This window comes from Canis lupus, chromosome X (assembly GCF_048164855.1).
Source record: "Canis lupus baileyi chromosome X, mCanLup2.hap1, whole genome shotgun sequence".
Lineage (NCBI taxonomy): Eukaryota > Metazoa > Chordata > Mammalia > Carnivora > Canidae > Canis > Canis lupus.
In genome coordinates this window covers 9,227,441-9,246,512 of record NC_132876.1, presented here as the reverse complement: position 1 = coordinate 9,246,512, position 19,072 = coordinate 9,227,441, and the positions used below count along the sequence as shown (strand labels likewise).

The following is a 19,072-nucleotide window of genomic DNA, read 5'->3' as shown; positions in this document are numbered from 1 at the left end:
GGTGTGCTTGTCCAGCCAAAAGATCTTAGTGATGAGGAATAATCTCAAATGCTTTGAGTGCCCCCTCATCCTTGTATGCAAAAGCTGTAAACTCTAAATGTATGCTGATTCATTCTCCATTCATCCCTTCCACCCTCTGCAGGTCCACTTTACACCTTTTTCGGCCTGTTCTCTGTACTGGAGATGGAGCCTTGCTTTCTTGCTCGGCTGGCTGCTGGCCTGGTTTTTTAGCCTGCCGGAGGCAGCAACAGGACATTGGAGGACAAGAGGAGAAAAAGGTAAGGGTAGTATTCCTCCCCAACTCCTTCCCAGCCTCTGCACTGCTTCTCTGGCAGTATTTGTATTCCTTTATAATTACAGCTCTTGCTGGGTGGCCTCTACTCCATAGGTCATTCTCAGCTCCCCAAACCTTAAGAAGTGCAACAACTTGAAAGAAAATACTTTGCCCGTCCCCTTTCCTGAAGCAGTATGATTATGTATGCAAGTATGTGATTAAAATAAATCTCTACCCAGATTATTGAGTCATGCTATTAATATAAAGCAAGAAAGTAGCAAAAAAAAAAAAAAACTGGTTCATGTTGGTAAATCATGTAAACATGGGTGCCAGTCTACCTCCATTCAAATCCCAGCTTCGTCATTTCTTGGCTATGTGACAGTGTGCAAGTTACTTTGTCTAGAAGCACCCTTGCCTCCCTTCACTCCTCTAGCCCTAGCGATGGTAATGGCTTCCTGTTGTTCCTAGTCTCTGGGGCCTCGACATCCATTGTGAGTTCTCTTAATCCTGCCTCACATGTCTACATGTCTAAGAAGTCTATTCATTAAAGTGGTTTCACTTAGGGTGTCTGGGTGGCACAGCCAGCTAGGCATCAGACTCCTGGTTTTGGCTCAGGTGATGATCTCCTGTTTGTGGGAGCGAGCCCTGTGTCGGTGTCCGCACTTAGTAGGGAGTCTGCTTGGGATTCTCTCTCCCTCTGACCCTCCTGCTCATGTTCTCTCTCTCTAAAATAAATAAATAAATCTTAAAAGAATAAAAGGGTTTCACTTGAACCACCTACCAGGAAGGTTATTCCCTGCTGCCACCATTATTATACAAACTACAACAGAAATAGTCGTTTTAGAAAGACAGAAACCTAAGTGTATTGAGGGATGGAGTAGACCATAACCCTAGAATGCAACACATGCATATAAAATGTGACAGTCTGTTATTCTCAGCCACCTTGAAGTGAACACCTACACTTGGAAGATGGAATTAGGTCAACAGAGCCTTGAACAACACATTCCAAGGATAGAATCCTGGGCTAAGTTTTGTATGAGTATCTAGATGCTTGAGATCATCTAGAGGTAGCGTATCTGGGTCAGCCCCTGGAGTCCTACCTGTTCCTGCACACATTTTAGTTATATACATGGGATGAGTTCATTTGATCGATGATATCCTCTGGTTGACATCGCCAGGCTGCTGAGTGGGAATAGAGTCTTTTTCTTCAGTTTGTGCAGGGTGATGGTGGGTGAATGAAGAAGTAGTTTTGGATATATGCAGTGGTATAACATTAGAAACATAATGACCCTGGGTCAGTCTTATAGACAAAAAGCAGTAAATGGGACAATTGTATGTGAATAATGGGCAAACCATGTGAATGATCTCAGAGTTCAGTCTCTATGTGGATGCCATTCACATTGCTCAGTCCCCTCATAAATGAGTACATTTCTTTTCTAATTCAGTGTATGTATATTTTCTTGGCACACACATTCCCAAATACCATACTAATTCCTTCCAAGACCTCACTAATTATCCAAAGCAAGACATAAACTGTTGATGAGAAAATGAACTGCTTTAATAATATATGCTCTATCTCCGGCAGTTCCTTTTGCTTGTCAATAGCGATACTATATCTCAACAGTAAACTGAGAACACTAGACTGAAGTACTGACAAGAGGTCAATACATGCTGTTCTCAGCATAGACTATAAAGCAGTGTTCTTGCATTCCATTATAAAGTGGTAATGAAGGAAGAATATAACATTTGCAGAAAACCTTAGTCTCCATTTCACTGCCAGTGCCTGCTATCTCTTCAAGAGACTCGATTTCATGCTTTCTAGGGTCTTCCAATTCACCACTGAGTAGTCAGGGACAATACAATAGTGACAATGTCCTTGACAATTGCACTCCTCAGAAAAAGATTAGGCTTAGTACAAATCAAAAAACCATTGTTAAAAGCCATTATTCTTCCATGTGACAAAAAGAAATGTATGCTTACCCTTCAATTTTATGGAAGGAAATGAAAAGGCAACTATTAAGATGAGCCTTATAATGTGATCTATAAATGCTATCCAATATACATGAACATTTGCTAAGGCCTCTCTCTACTCACACATTCTCTATCTAGAGAAAAGTTACCTCTTTGGAAGATTTGTTCATTTGGGCTTGCATATGCTAAATAAAGGCGTGCTTTGTTGCTTTTTTTTTAAAAAAAATCTATTTATGGTCATGGTGCCAGCCCTTTATCTCCACATACAAAGTCATCTTCTGGGAGCAGAGGTTCCTAGAAATATCTGTTATCCCAAAAGAATATTTACATATAATTAAAAATGGAATTCTAACATATTCTGGATGTGTGAATTGAGGGATATGAGTATAATGCAGATGAGAGCATAATGCAGATGAGGTCATTTAGTTAAGTCAGTTCTTTGGCCAAAACCTGAAGCCATTGGCCCAGGCAGACAACTGTCAATAACATTGCATGTTGGTCAGAACTACAACCAAGTGGATTTAACACATCCTCACCTACTGCTCACATCCTAATAAGAGGCTGTCTGTCAGTTGTGACATTTTTTGGGGGGGAGAATACAATAGATGTTTATTAAATTTGTTACAAGTTGTGTCGCTAGTCTTTTTTAAATTTTTTTTAATAATAAATTTATTTTTTATTGGTGTTCAATTGGTGAATGGGTGACGGGCACTGAGGGGGGCACTTGACAGGATGAGCACTGGGTGTTATTCTGTATGTTGGCAAATTGAACACCAGTTGTGACATTTTTATAATAACATGAAACTATTTGTACCAAAGGGAAGCCTTTTAATTTTGAGGATCTTTTGAATTCCTTAGGTTGTATCTTGAATAGGAGACAGTGTGGAACATGCTATGTCAGTAAGGAAAAACCAGACTCTTAGAATCATTAATGTGCCTCCTCTTGGGAGAAACACATTGAGACTGAGTTGAGGGTTAGGCTAGCTGAAAATCCATTGCACAGTTTGTAAAAAAGATATGATGGGCGGCAAGAAAAATGAATTCACAATACAGTTGGATATTTAAAACCCCTTTGTTAGCAACTGCTAAAGCACATAGACAAAAAAAGGAAAAAAGTTATTATATAGAAGATTTGAAGAGTCAATATGACATAATTGATATCTATTGAACAGTATATCCCCAAACTACAGTATATATACTAGGCCATAAAATAAATTGCAATATATTTAGAAGGATTCATATCATCCAAAATCTATTCTCTGACCACAATGAAATTGAATTAGAAATCATTAATAATAATATTCAAGAAATGTGTAACACAAAAACAGATGCATAGATCAATGGAAAAGAATGGAGAGCCCAGAAATAAGCCCACAATTATATGGTTAATTAATCTTCAACAAAGGAGGCAAGAATATACAATGGGAAAAGAGTCTCTTCAACAAAAAGTATTGGGAAAACTGGACAGCTACATGCAAAAGAATGAAACTGGACCACTTTCTTACACCGTACACAAAAATGAATTCAAAAATGGATTAAAGACCTAAACGTGAGACCTGAAACCATAGAAATCATAGTAGAGAGAACAGACAGTAATTTCTCTGACATTGTCCATAACAACATCTTCCTAGATATGTCTCCTGAGGCAAGGGAAACAAAAGCAAAAGTAAGCTATTGAGACTTCATCAACATAAAAAACTTCTGCACAGTTAGGAAACAACCAACAAAACCAAAAAGCAACCTATAGAATGGGAGAAGATATTTGCAAATGACATATCTGATAAAGGCTTAGTATCCAAAATACATAAGGACCTTATACAACTCAACACCAAAAAGCCAAATAATCCAATTAAAAAATTGGCCGAAGACATGAACAGACATTTCTCCAAAGAAGACATCCAGATGGCCAACAGTCACATGAAATATGCTCCACATCACTCATCATCAGGGAAATGTACATCAAAACCACAATGAGATATAACCTCACACCAGTAAGGATGGTTAAAATCAAAACTCAAGAAACAACAAGTGTTGACAAGAATGTGGAGAAAAAGAAATCCTCTTGCACTGTTGGTGGGAATGCAAACTGGTATAGCCACTGGCAAAAACAGTATGGAATTTCCTCAAAAAGTTAAACAACGCTATGATCGAGGAATCACGCTACTGGTTATCTACACCCAAAATACAAAAACTCTAATTCAAAGGGATGCATGCACCCCAATGTTTACAGCAGTATCATCAACAATAGCCAAATTATGGAAAGGCCCCAAATGTCCAGTGAATGATTAGTGGATAAAGAAGAGGTGGTATATGATTACAATGGAGTATTATTTGGCCATAAAAAGAATGAAATCTTGCTATTTGCAACAACATGGATGGATCTAGAGGCCATAACGCTGAGTGAAATTAAGTCAGTCGGAGAAAAACAAATACCAAATGATCTCACTCATATGTGGAATTTAAGAAACGAAAAATAAATGAACAAAGAAAAAAGAAACAAAACAAAAAATAGACTCTTAACTGTAGAGAGCAAACTGATGTTTACCAGAGGGGAGGTGGATGGAAGGATGGGTTAAATAGGTGATGGGGATTAAGAAGTACACTTGTCCTGATGAGCTTGGGTGATGTATGGAAGTGAAGAATCACCATATTGTACACCTGAAACTAGGATAGCCACATTGGAATGTGGTTCCACTGTATGTTAACCTCACTGGAATTAAAATTTTTTTAAATGCCTAAACATTTGGAAATTTAACAACATACTTCTGAATAACCCACAGATCAAAGAAGAAATCACAAAGCAAGCTATAAATTACTTGGACTTGAACAATAATAAAATCATAACACATCAGAATTTAGCAATGAGTTAAAGCAATGATTAAAGGAAAAAAGGTAGCTATAAATGCACATATTAAAGAGGAAGAAAAATTTCAACTTTAGTGATCTAAGTTTCCACGATGAAACATTAGGAAAAGAAGAAAAAAATTCATCCTAAAGTAAGTAGAAGGAAGGAAATTACAAAGAATGAAAAGTCAATAAAATAGAAAATAGACAAAAAACCGAGGAAGTCCAAAAGTACAACTTTCGTCTTTGAAAAGCCCGATTAAAAAATTCTGAAAAGACTGATTAGAAATGGACAAACACCTAACAAGATTGATCCAGAATAGAAGGAAAAAAAGAAACCAATATTAGGAATGAAAGTGGAAAAATTATGACAGTTCACACAAATGTTAAATGAAAATAAGGAAATATAAGCAATTTCATGCCACTAAATTAAATAACTTAAATGGACAACTTTCCTCTGGAAATGCAACTTACCAAAACCTGATAAGAAATAAAAATCTACATAACACAATATCTGTTAAAAAAAAATAGGATGGTACTTCTCTGGCCAAGATGGAATAACAGAGATTGGATTTACCTTGCCATTTGAAACAGCAAATAAAAGCCAAAAAATATTGTATGAAACAATGGTTTTCACAATGATAATTAATGACAGACAGTGGTATCTGAGAGACAGGAAACAAATGGAGTGAGTCCTATGATTGCCCCAGCTTCCTGCCTTGAGAAAACTTCCAGGCCACAGTGTGGGGAAGAGGAGCATAGAACCTAGAGAAATCTCTGAGTGGAGCTGAAACTGAGAGTGCAGGTAGAGCAAGACAGCTACAGTCCAGAGGACAGAGTACTGGAGAGGCCAGAGCGACACAGAAGGAGAAAGTCAGGCAGCCGCCGAGCATTCAGCAGAATACTGATGAGCACATGCATGTAATGAACTACCCAAGGGCATCTTGAAAGAATTAGCAGTAGTAGTGCTTACTGCTCAGGATCAGGAATAGCTCAGTTCCCACCAGCTAGTCTGGAAGAGTCCTAATTCACAGAGCATTCGGTAAGTGCTCAGTAAGGACTTGCCTCTGTCTGGAGTGAGGAAAAATTAGCCATAGACTAAATGCTGCTCAGGTCCTGCTTATAAAATATAAAAGGAAGATCCTGATGGATCAAACTGTTTTCAAGAAACAAATATTTCAGGAGCACAAAACTATTCAGCGTGCTAGAAAGTAAAGTTCAGGGCAGCCCCGGTGGCCTGGTGGTTTAGCGCCGCCTTCAGCACAGGGCATGATCCCAGAGCGCTGGGATGGAGTCCCACGTTGGGCTCCCTGCATGGAGCCTGCTTCTCCCTCTGCCTGTGTCTCTGCCTCTCTGTGTGTGTGTGTCTGTCATGAATAAATAAATAAAATCTTTAAAAAAAAAGGTAAAGTTCACAATGTCTGACATCCAATTACAGATTACTACACGTGAAAAGAGGCAGGAAACATGATTTATAATAAGGACAATCACTCAAAACCAACACATAACTGACACTGATGTAAGAAATAGCAGACAAGGATACCGAAAGAGTTATAACTATTCTATATGTTCTATATGTTCAAGTTAAGTAGATACATGAAGTGTAAAGAAAAATTAAAATGTCAGAGATGAAAGGTAGAAATTAATAGAGATGAAAAAGGTATAAATTTCCAGTTATAAAATAAGTCATGGGGGTGTAGTGTACAGGATGGTGGCTATAGTTAATAATATTGTCTTCCACATTTGAAAATAGCTAGGAGAGTGGATCTTGAAACTTCTCACCAAGAGAAAAAAATTGTAACTGTATGATGATGGATGTTAACTGGACTTCTTATGGTGATCATCTCACACTATATACAAATACTGAATCATTACATTGTATACTTGAAACCAATACAATGTAATATCCATTATACCTCAATTTAAAAAAAAGTTTTAAGTGTATTCTATATGTTCTAAAAATTACGTAAATACACGAAATATAAAGAAAAAATATGTCAGAGATGAAAAATACACCAGGTGGAAATAAAGGTAGTTGACATTGTAGGGGGAAAAGTGGTGAATTAAGGGTGAGATATCCAGAAAGAATGATTTTGAAGAGATATATTAAGATATCTTTGTAAAGCATGGAACCTGACACATGAAAGTACTCAAAATATTTATTATTATTATTATTATTATTATTTATTATTGGTATTTGGGTCCAAAAAGATGGGATGAATTTTATGATAGGTCTTGGCTTTAGTAGAGAAACAAGGTGCCAGATGGGGACACTGAAGGAGGAGCACAATCCTGTGAATTGAGTCAACATGGAAGGGGTTCCGTTAAAGTAAAATTTTCATAGCAAGAGGATACCTATGACTCTCAGGAGACAGAGTGACAATAACTTCATTATTTTTTAAAATTAATTTTACAAGTAGGCCCATGAGGAGCCAAAATTTATTACAGTACCAGGAAGAATGTTTTAAAAATTAATATTGCCCAACAATTCAATGGTCAACCTTTTGAGGATGTATTTAATCAAATGGTGATAGAGACTGGAGAAACATAAATGGAGGAAGCTGTTTTATAGGGTGAAAATTTTGAACTGTCCACATTCATCTGGGATATGCCTCTTGCCTGATTACAAGTCATACATCCACATAAAGGATATAGAAAAATTCCTAGGAGCAACCACATTAACTCAACAAACAACCATTTAGTATCAAGTCCTATGTAAAATACAAAGATGAATCAGACATGGCCCCAGTACCCAAGGACCTTATGAATCAAACTATGACATAATATTATCTGATATCAATCCCCAGGGTTATTTTTATATCATGCATTCATTCTATTAATTATATTTTACCCAGTTTCCACAGCATTGAATGGATGTCTTCATATATATATCTATATATATGAAATCATTTTCTGGCATGACATATGTTGTCTGACATGACATAAGAAACTCTGTCTAAATCCAAAGGACATGGGAGTGCATTGGTGTATAGACCTTATGTTTTCTATGAGACTGAATTGCTAGTTTGCAAGTGTTTAAAAATACCTCCATTAGCTAAGGGATGGAATCTAATATTTCATGATTGGCACGTGAGTCATCTTTAGCATGAGGAAATAGGTTGGAGTGGTAACCAGAGGAACAAAAAGAGGCACTCATTGAAAAGCCACTGGAATAACATAGACACTATCTGCCATTCATACTGAGACATGCAGAATGGATTCAGCCCATGTTCCTGAGATTTTTCTAAATCCATTAGAGGATTGTTACAACTAGTGGATTTTATAGTTTGCATCAACACATAAAAGCCTTCCTTTTTTGGAACTTGACACAGAGTTGAAGTCATCGAAATTCCCAAAACCTTGTTCTAAAGGTTGACAGTAATTTGGAATAAAATACTTTGTCTGTCCCCTTTCCTGAAGTATGGTTGTGTTATGCAAGTACTTAAGATAAATCTCTACTTAGATGATTGAGTCATGCTATTGACATAAAGCAAGGAAGTAGCAAGAGAAGGACTAGGTCAGGTTAGAAAATCATGTAAACTTGGGTACCAGTCTACCTCCATTCGGATCACAGTCTACTCAATTCTTAGCTCTGTGACTTTGTGCATGTTATTTTTGTCTCAATTTCCTCATTTGTAAAACAGGAAAACAACGGCCTCTATCTTATAACATGGTAGTGAGGATTAAATTACATAATTCATGTAAGCATTTAGTACAGTGCCTGGCACACAGTATGAATGCAATAAACAGTAGTTGTTACCAGTATTATTTCCTCCAGGAGACATCTCACCATAAGCAAATAATTACTCAGATTATGGGAGTCTTCATGGCCCTCACTGTTCTTCTGACCCATGATTATTCACATAGAGGCTCAACTTGGAAAGGGAGGCCCATCTTAACTCTGTAACTTGACCTTTCCTGGTGTTATTGCAATGGCAGTGATGGCATTTTCTACTTACAGACTGGCAATTTGTGGTACTTCCTGTCTTCTTGATAGATTCTAGCTGCTGGTTGGAGCATATGCTGCTGTGGATATTAAAACAGCAAACGAGGAAGGTCTATTTTGATACAAAGGTTAGGGAGCAATGTGACTTTTTATTTAGCAATGTAATAGCTTTTCTCACTTCTTTTGTTCCCTTAATGTGTGCAGTTTCATATAGATATCATGGACTAGGGAAGTAATTGTATAAATTGCTCTAAATCAAATCAACAAATATTTACAAAACATCTACTATACTAGGTGCTGTTGAGAATTCATAGATATAGGAGGCACCGCTTAGGGAGCTTATGATCTGGTCAGAGAGAGATAAGAGATCTAAGGATTTATAGAAATTTAAGTAAGTAACAGTTTAATATTGAAGCTGCAGTGTCAGAAACAAGGTAAATATTTCTAACACACAGGGAACCTAGGATTGGCTCTTATAAGAATTATGTTGGCAGGGTACCTAGGTAGTGTAGTCAGTTAAGCATCCGGCTCTTGATTTCTGCTCAGGTCATGATCTCAGGGTTGTGAGCTCAAGCCCCCATGTGAGGCTCTGTGCTGAGTGCGGGTTCTGCTTAGGATTCTCTCTCTTCCTCTGCCCCTCCCCACCCTCCCTCTCTAAAAAAATTAAAGAACTATGTGGCTAGAAGACGAGAATGAATCTTCAAGTATGGAGATTTTTGAGAATAAGCATACACACAAATAGGAAGTATAATAATATAACTAGATGGGATGTAAGGCTGAGATTGGGAAGGATCTTTCATGTCAGGGTAAGGAGTGTGAGCTGTGTGCCTATTATTGGGTGCCCCTGAAGGCTTTATAGAAAGAAGGAATAGGAGGAAAGTAAAAGTTAGAAAAAAATTATTTGAGCCTAATTTGTAAAACTGGAAAAAGGCAAGGTAAGAATCAGGCTTACCAGTGTGGAGCATATCAAAGGAATCTGAGGCCATTGGAAGAGAAGAAGAGGGAGGTTGCAATGAAAGAATCAACAAAGTTTGTTGACTGATTCGGTGGGGGTGGCAAAGAAAAAGAATGATACAAAACTCCTGCTTTTTGGTGCTGGGAAGATGTGGAGTCATTTCAAATAACTTGGAAATTTAGACAGCTTGAGCTGTTTGGGGTTTTTGTTTTTGTTTTTGAGAAGACCAAGAGTTGAGTTGCAGTCAGATTTGTATGATGCAATAATTACAAGTAGCAGAAGTCATGAGGCAGTAGCACTTGGAGTTTTAAAAGTTACCCTTGGTAGTGGCATTTGGAAGCACGAGAGTGATGGAACTAAGCAAAGGGAGAGAAGAGTCTTTGGATAAAGACCAAACCTTGGGCAATATCTGCAACTCAGAGGAACTAGCAGAGGAGAAAGCTGCTGTCAAGGATTGTGGGTTAGGAATATTCTCAGCTAGTTTACCCTTTCTGCTCAATTACCAGGAAGTCCAAAATTAATTTGGTGCCAAAATAGAATATTTTGTTATTATTTTGTTATTATCCCAAATAGCTGATACATCCCTCTCATTTCTAATGATTTCAGATTTTTTTTTAGCTTTATCTAATCCTCTTTCACCTGCAGCTCTGGATTTCAAATTGACACAAATCTTTTCTGATGATAGGATATAAATGACAGATGAAGAAAAAATAACATAAAACCATGGAAGAGACAATTCAAAAAAGGTGAAATCTCTAATAGTTTCAGATGCCATAGGCACAGGGATAAGCATTGAAAGGCCGCCTTTCATTTTGCCAATTAGGAAACTATGTGACTTGAGAAGTAAATAAAATGTTGGCGAAGCTTGGGGTTGGAGTGAGAATGCCAAAGGAGAAGGGTAAAGCATGTGATAGCGAATCAAAAATACATGCATAAAACACCATAGGGAGCATTACATATAAAGATATTTTGGGAGTTTTACCCTAAACATGTTTTCATAACATCAAATATTTGTTTGTTGCCCCACACCCATGAAACAGGCATCTGGTCCCCTAATTGCATTTGTGACAAGGACTGCTATGAGAATAGATTGACAACTGGAGATACAGGAGGAAAAAACACCTTTTCTGCTTGCCGCTTGTGTTCTTCAGATGAGCCAAACAGCACCACAGAGGGAATACAGTCAATGACATTGGAATAGCGTTGTATGGTGACAGATGGTAGCTACACTTGTGGTGAATGTAGCATAACCTATAGAGAAGTTGAACCATTATGTCGTACACCTGAAATGCATGTAACATTGTGTATCACCTCTACTCAAATAAAAACAATTTTTAAAGATGAGCCAAACAGAAAAGTTGGCAAGCATGCATCTGAAGGGCCCAAACACTACTTTTAGGTAGTAGGCTGTCTAGAGGGAATCTGCATGCTTGTTCCAAATGCTACTGCCCGAAGCATTGCTGGGAACAAAAAGAATGGTATTACAAAGACATGTGATTATACAAGACAAAATTGGATAGGAAAATCTTTTTTACTTTGGCCTCATTGACCATCACCAGAATCATTGAGTTAAAAAGACACATAAACCAATGGAACAATTAGAGAAGAGGATAAACCATGAAAGCCCTCTAACTCTGGGAAACAAACAAAGTGTTGCAGAGGGGGAAGTGATGGGGGGGATGGGGTAACTGGGTGACAGGCAATGAGGAGGGCACTTGATGGGATGAGCACTGAGTGTTATACTCTATGTCAGCAAATTGAATTTAAATAAAATATTTTTTAAAAAACCAATGGAATAGAACAAAGAGCACAGAAATAAGTTCCCACATGTAGGGTCAATGACTACTTGACAGGGGGGCCAAGAATACTCAATGGGGGAAAGGGCAGTCTTTTCAATAATCTTTTCATGATAAAAACTCTCAATAAATTTTTTGGCTATGACACCAAAAGCACAAACAAAAACAAAATAAATGAGTGGTATATATCAAACTAAAAAGCTTCCGCACTACAAAAGAAATGATCGAGAAAATGAAAAGGCAACTTACAGAATGGAAGCAAATATTTGCAAAACATGTATCTGGTAAGACCCTAATACCAAATTTGTAAAGAATTCTTATAATTCAATAGCAAATACTACTAATAATTAATTAAAAATGGGCAGAGGACATAAATAGGCATTTTTCCAAAGAAGACACACAAATGGCCAACAGACACATGAAAAGGTATTTGACACTACTAATAAGGAAAATACAGATCAAAACTACTATATATAGGTATATATATTTATATTTATATAAATATTATATATTTTATATATACGTATATATATAAAAGACAAACAACAAGCATTGATGAGGGTGTGGAGAAAAAGGAACCCTTGTTCAGAGTTGTTAAGAATGTTATTGGTGCATCCATTATGGAAAACAGTATGGGGGTTCCTCAAAAAATTACAATAGGACAACTATATGATCCAGCAGTCCCACTTCTGGGTATATATTGAAAGAAAATGAAACCAGGATCTTTTTTTTTCTTTTTTAATAGGTGATCAGTGATTTTTTTATAATAAATTTATTTTTTATTGGTGTTCAATTTGCCAACTTACAGAATAGATATACGCACTCCCGTGTTCACTGAAGCATTGTTCACAATAACCAAGACATGAAAACAACCTATGTGTCTCTCTATGGATGAACCGATAAAGAAGATGTGATTATTTTACCCCTCAATGCCTTTGTATGTGCTTCATTTTCTCTCTGGAGTGTCCTTTAGAGCACAGAAGAACTGGGAGAGTGTTGATTCTATTCTCATAAATAGGGAAGTCTTGAAGGAGAGTTGGCTTAGAAGTGAGTTCCTTTTTTTTTTTTTTTTTTTTAGAGGTGAGTTCCAATGATACCTTCCATTTGGGTTGTGTTGAATTTGACATCTGATTGCAATATCCTAAGAGGTGATACCCTGTTACTACTAATTAGCTCAATTTCTGACAAGACAATTGAAGCATTCTCTTTAGTCAGGCTATTTCAGCCATCTTACCAACTAAGTGGGATGAACTCTGTATCCACGAAATGAAACTATATCATAAAGATTTGGCTTGTGCCCTTCTCCCCTTATTTCTGGTCATAAAAAAAATCCTTCCTAGTTTGGAAAATCGAATTACAAATACCTTCGTGACTGTTAAGTTATGAATATGTCATCAGATGGGTTGCGTGCCAACATAGAATAGAAAAAGTCAAAGAAATGCCATGGCTCTTGCCCTTATGGAATTTATATCTAAAATTTTAAAGTTTGCATGGGGGATCTTTTTTGGGTCACCAATCTTTTGAAGAGAATCATAAAAGCTATGGATTTTCTTTTTTAATGTACATTTATAGACAAACAAAATCATACACATAAATTTAGGGGAGATTGTGAGAACCCTGATGTCTATATTTTGACTTTTTGAGAGTCCATATGCCTGGATGAATCATCCTTAGTGAAGGGAAGTTAAATAGTTCTATGCTCCACTCAAAATAGCTCTGTAAGCCTCATTTTTTTCATCTGTAAAATCACATAATATGGCCCACTTTGTGAGATAATTATGATAATTTGAGATAATGTGTGTAAAGAATTTTTTATGTTGTTGTTCTTATGACAATTTACAAACCTCATACCTTTCCAGGCTTTGTGGATCCATCAATAGTAAGGTACCTTTGGATGTTGTTAATCCTAAAATAAAAGATGTCTATAATTATACATTGTGTAAGTTTCATAAGAATTACATATTTTAAACAAATATAGTTATAAATTATATAATCATATCCTGCTGGAGAACAATACTGGAAAAGACATGTTATTTACTGTCTGACACAAGCATAATTTGAACTATTTAGAACATCTCTTTTTATACTGACATTTTTTTTTTAAGATTTTGTTTATTAGAGAGAGAGAGCACGAGCAGGGGGAGGGGGAAAGGGAGGGAGAAGCAGACTCCTTGCTAAGCAGGGAACCTGACCTGGGGCTGTATTCCAGGACCCTGGGATCATGACCTGAGCTGAAGGTAGATGCTTAACCAACTGAGCCACCCAGGCTCCCCATCTTTTGTACTGACTTCTTAATGAACCCCAAGTTCCTTTAGAAGTTGCAGGTAAAGTGACATGGTGATATAAGGATGATTCTTTGAAATTTTGAAAATTATCCTGAAATATTACATGTATTTACTCACAGAAGCTCATTCTTTGTTCTGTTTTGATGTTTATAAATATGTTTTTGCATCACATTGTGTAGACTCTGCTTTGTAAGCTCAGCAACAGCCTTTAGACAAAACAATTCAATAAGGACCTGACCTAACAGAAACATTGATTTCTTTTTTCCCTCCACTGTAAGAGTCAAGAAAGCTTATCAACTTATCTAAATAAAGTAACATAGATGACACCAATAAATATCACCAGTAATCATAATTGAAGAACTTCTGTGTTTCTCTATAAAGAAACGATATACAGAAAGCTAATGTCATTTTTTTCAAGTCCTAGGAACATCATGAAACTGCATGATTCAGATGGAACATATGTCCTTTAGTACTGAGGGAAACAGAATATATTAATGACAGATTCTGACTTTGAATTTTCAGGGATTTCAAAGTCTCAGAATAATATCTTGTATTTTTCCATTCTCAGTCTATCAAAATGTGTTATAATGATGGTTCAGATAGATAACAATATTTGAAAACCATATATTTGATACTCAGGAAAACAATTATATCTCATAGTCAGGTATTTATCTGGGCTGCTTTGTGTGTTTTTAAATATATCTTAACAACTCAATATGTATGTGTGTGTGCATGTATGGAAAGAGGTTTTGGGGTAGCAATATTGAATTGCATTAAATTTTCATGCCACAAATTCTCTGTAGGATTCCCGTTATGGAGTCTCTTCAACATCTAATGGAGATTTTAAGAACCCAGTACTGGGATCTGAATTGTCTACTCTGCAGCCAGTAGCTCAAAGTATCTAAATTAGTCATTTTGAAGGGCAAAAGAGCTTCCAGTTATGGAGTCTCTTCAATATCTAATGGAGATTTTAAGAACCCAGTACTGGGATCTGAATTGTCTACTCTGCAGCCAGTAGCTCAAAGTATCTAAATTAGTCATTTTGAAGGGCAAAAGAGCTAACTCTAATAGACTTAGTGTAAGCCCATGAAACTAATCAAATCCCTCTTTATTTTTTTTTCTTCCTCTCAGAATCAGATTCTGAAGATCATCTACTTCATTTTTAGTGCCTGGAGATTAAGTAGAAAAATATATGGCGAAGCTTTATTTCACAGAGGTTTATAGACTTAGGACATGGAATGCTGTTGAGAACAAAATGCATAAAAATAAAGACCATTCTTCAAACAACCTTCTGAGAATAGACATGTGAGATTATATGCATCTGTATCTCAAGGAAACAATGTTTTGTTTTCAATAATGAAAAAGTGCTTTTGGTGTTCTTAGTCTGATTGAAAGGTCAATACGGCTTGCCCTCAGCTTGAAAGTGTGTTGTTTGACATCCATAGCTAACATTTTAGGGAATAACATCTAACAATCCAGAAATTTCACATAAAAATCCAAATTTGTTGCCTCTCTTCAAAAATGAGAATATTTGGCAATGCTGGAAGAATGTTTCCATGTGGTATTAATTAGGGTAAACTAAGCCATTGCCAACTGCCCTTTAAATGGGGGCATGTGTTATATCTTTCTTGCTCCTTCCGCCTGCCTGCTCCATGCATTTAGGTTACCTACTCAGCCTCTGTAAGCATTTCAGTTTGGGAGACCCTTGTCCAAATATTCTACAGGTTAATATACAAGCATCTGTATTTTAGCACTTCCTGGAACTAAAACAATTAAAATCCATTTATTAACTCCCAGGACTCAGACTATAAAAATTCACCTCTGTCTCTTAAGGGAGGATCAGTACCCTCAATGGAGCACTAGCCTCTGGGAAATTAATCTTCCTTGTGCTTCCAGATTGTTTTTGCGCAACATTTTTAGCTTATTGTACAACATGAATTAACCCCAAGACCCAGTCCCATTTCCAAGGACAGCTTACATAAAGTCTTCAACTATTCTTTAGGGGACTAAGCCTTATTCCAGTGGGTGGTATTTGCTATTTTTGTGGTTCTTGCCACTATCTAAAATTAACACAGTAATTGTCACTATCTGAAATCAATGTGTTGTTTTATATGTATGTTTGTCTCCTCTTCCACTGGAATGTAAGCTCCATGATAGCAGGTATTTGTTTGCTCATCACTGTATTCCCTGCCCCTAATATTAGCCTATAGTAACACATAACAGGCACTAGTAAGGTGGAATTTATCACATACAGTTGTCCTGGTCGTGCACTGTGCAGCACCAGGGGGTACCACAGAACCTATGGAGTAAGTCAATGCACAACTTACATAACTGTACGGCAGTTATGTCAGTTCGGAAACAATTTTAAAATCCCAGGCAGGGGATTAGTGGCTCGTATTAGAGTGATAACTGTGGAGACAGAAATAAGTCATCAGATAGAGCCAACTACCCTTGCTGATGGATAAATAATAATGATGACATTAGAGGGATCACTATGTCTATCCCCCATGCTTCTATTAAGGTGACACTCTCAGCCTCTTTCCACCCCCTCACTCTTTGTTCTCTTTCACTTGCTGATCCTCAGGTAAGGAGAATAGACTAATTTAAGAGAACAAACTGGGCATACCAGGCTCACTCCCATACTCTTCCAGTCTCTTCCTTAGGATGTACCCATCTCCAGGGAGGGTGAATTTTGGTCTTCCCCCTTGGCCATTGCTTTAAGGCTCTACTGTACATCCATTAGCCTCTCCCAGGAAACCCGAGGTTTGAGAAGAATGTGTCCACTTCAGAAAGTGAGGATAAGCCCAGTTAGCTGCACACCTAAGCCACATCCTTTAATAGAGCTTTAATCAGTAATCAAACTGATTACTGATCTCTGTCTCTATCCTCTCTCTCTCAGTTCAGAATTAAGGAGGAGAAGGGAGGAGAGGTATTATTTACTGTCCTAAATAATGAGAGCTGGAATATTTTGAAAATTAATATGATGTTGGCTGTTAGCTTGAGACTTGTGGAAATAGCCTTATATAACTAATATCCTTCTACAAGCTTTTTTCCTTTTCCTTATGAGACAACTGAGCACTAATTCAGTAAATATTTATGGAGTATACACAATGTGCCAGGCATTGTAGTAGGTGTTGGATGGGTATGGAATGTTATAGAATGTCTTCATAAATCTGTTAGGTTAATAGTTCCTTGTTGGAACTATCAATGTTAAGTGCTGTGTTATTGCCATCATACCTAACTTCAAAATTTAAATCAGTACACCAACTTAAACTACCTTTCTGTCATTTCTCCTTGTCAGTTTTACCTAGACACAAACTAAAATGCCATGCCAGTTTTCATTTGACATTCTTTTATTCTATAAGATAAACTTGCAAGAATGTAATTTTTTCAGGTGAGTCAATAATTGCATTTTTAATAGTAAAAATATTCTATAGACCTTTTTTCATTTTCTCCATTTGTGTCTTGGGCAAAAGCTTCTCAGTATCACATTATAGATGTCTCAATACTACATTATCCCGTATCCTTGAGAAAAATCCTACTCAGTTGCGAATAAGTTGTTCAATGTATTGATGAACTGATTTGTTTATAATCCTTGTGTTTCCTTAAGGTTACATTTGATAATACTTGAAAGGGGTTATTAACCCATGTTTTGTTGACTCTCACCTGTACCAGATCCCACAGCATTTCCAACTCACTGTAATATTCTTTTCTACTCATTTGAAGATTTCCAGATGGTTGAATATTTTTTCAAAGATTGTATTTATTTGAGAGAGAGAGAGTATGTGAGGAAGGGAAGGGAAGAGAGAGAGAGAGAGAATCTTAAGCAGGCACCACACTCAGCATGGAGCCGAACCCAGGGCTTGATCTCATGACCCTGCGATCATGACCTGAGCTGAAATCAAGAGTTGGACACTTAACTGACTGAGGCACCCAGGCACCCCAAATGGTTGCATATTTTAAAAGAACCTATTCTTTTCTTTGGCTAAGAATTGTTCCTGTAGACTTTGCTTAGCTCTCTGAAGCCCCAATGTCCAATTTTCAATACACAGGTAAATATCTTTCTGTAGGGTGAACCTTTTTAGCTAGGAACTTTAGGATCTCTCAAAGTCCAAGGCCTCTATAACTGACTCAACGAATCTCTGGGCTTCCAGATTATGATAAAGAACCAATATTACTCTTCACTGTGATACATTGCAATATACAACAATATCTAAAGATGTGCTGGAATTAAACAACAAAGTAGATACCATATCAATAATTGAAATGATAGGCAACATTTATTGACCATTTGCTATGTGCCAGATCAGGAAATTAGAGCAATGAGAGATTAGGGAATATCTGAGATTGGGTTTCTTGGAAACAGCACTTGGTGTAAAGAATCAAGTGGATGTGATTTTTGGGGAACATATTCTTTAAGCAGAACCAGTATGGTAGGGATGGAAACAAAGCAGGGAACAGGAAAGAGTTGAGGAAGTATGTCATCTTAGGTAAAGTTTAGCTTTGATTTAATCCTTGAGGGGTCATGTGCATGGAAGACTGGGGAGCATAAACCAACACCAGAGAGTTATCCCACCTTGTTACAAGAGGGCCACGGGGCTTTTGTAGCCCCCCACTCCCAAAGTCAGTCATTAGCCATCCCGAGAGGTGGAAGGTTAACCTCACAGGCATTTCTTGGTCAATGAGACAGTTCTCATTAGCCAAAAGGAATTCTCAAGAGCAGGTTGCAAGGGCAAACCATTAGTCCCAGCCCTCACAAAGCTTGTGGATGGGTGTAACTTGCCTTTCCTCTCTTCCTCAATTTCATATGCTGAAGTCCTAACCCCTAATATCTCAAAATGTGACCATATTTGGAGATAGGGTTTTTATAGAGGTAATTAAGTTAAAATAAGGTCACTAGGAGGGGCCCTAATCCAATAAGACGACAGCCATCTACAAGCCAAAGAGAAATGTCTGGAACAGATTCTCTCGCATAGCCTTCAGAAGGAGCCAACCCCTCTG

At 37.2% G+C, this 19,072-nt stretch overlaps 1 long non-coding RNA gene across 1 annotated transcript in view; it reads left to right on the top strand.

Annotated features, from left to right (window-relative positions):
* Nucleotides 1–15,323, top strand: part of LOC140627561 (uncharacterized) — a 52,734-nt gene extending 37,411 nt beyond the window's left edge. Inside the window, exons 2-3 of the long non-coding RNA XR_012026239.1 lie at nt 143–278; nt 15,203–15,323. This is a non-coding gene — a long non-coding RNA (uncharacterized lncRNA). The remainder of the gene's footprint in view (nt 1–142; nt 279–15,202) is intronic.
* Nucleotides 15,324–19,072: the final 3,749 nt, after the last annotated feature.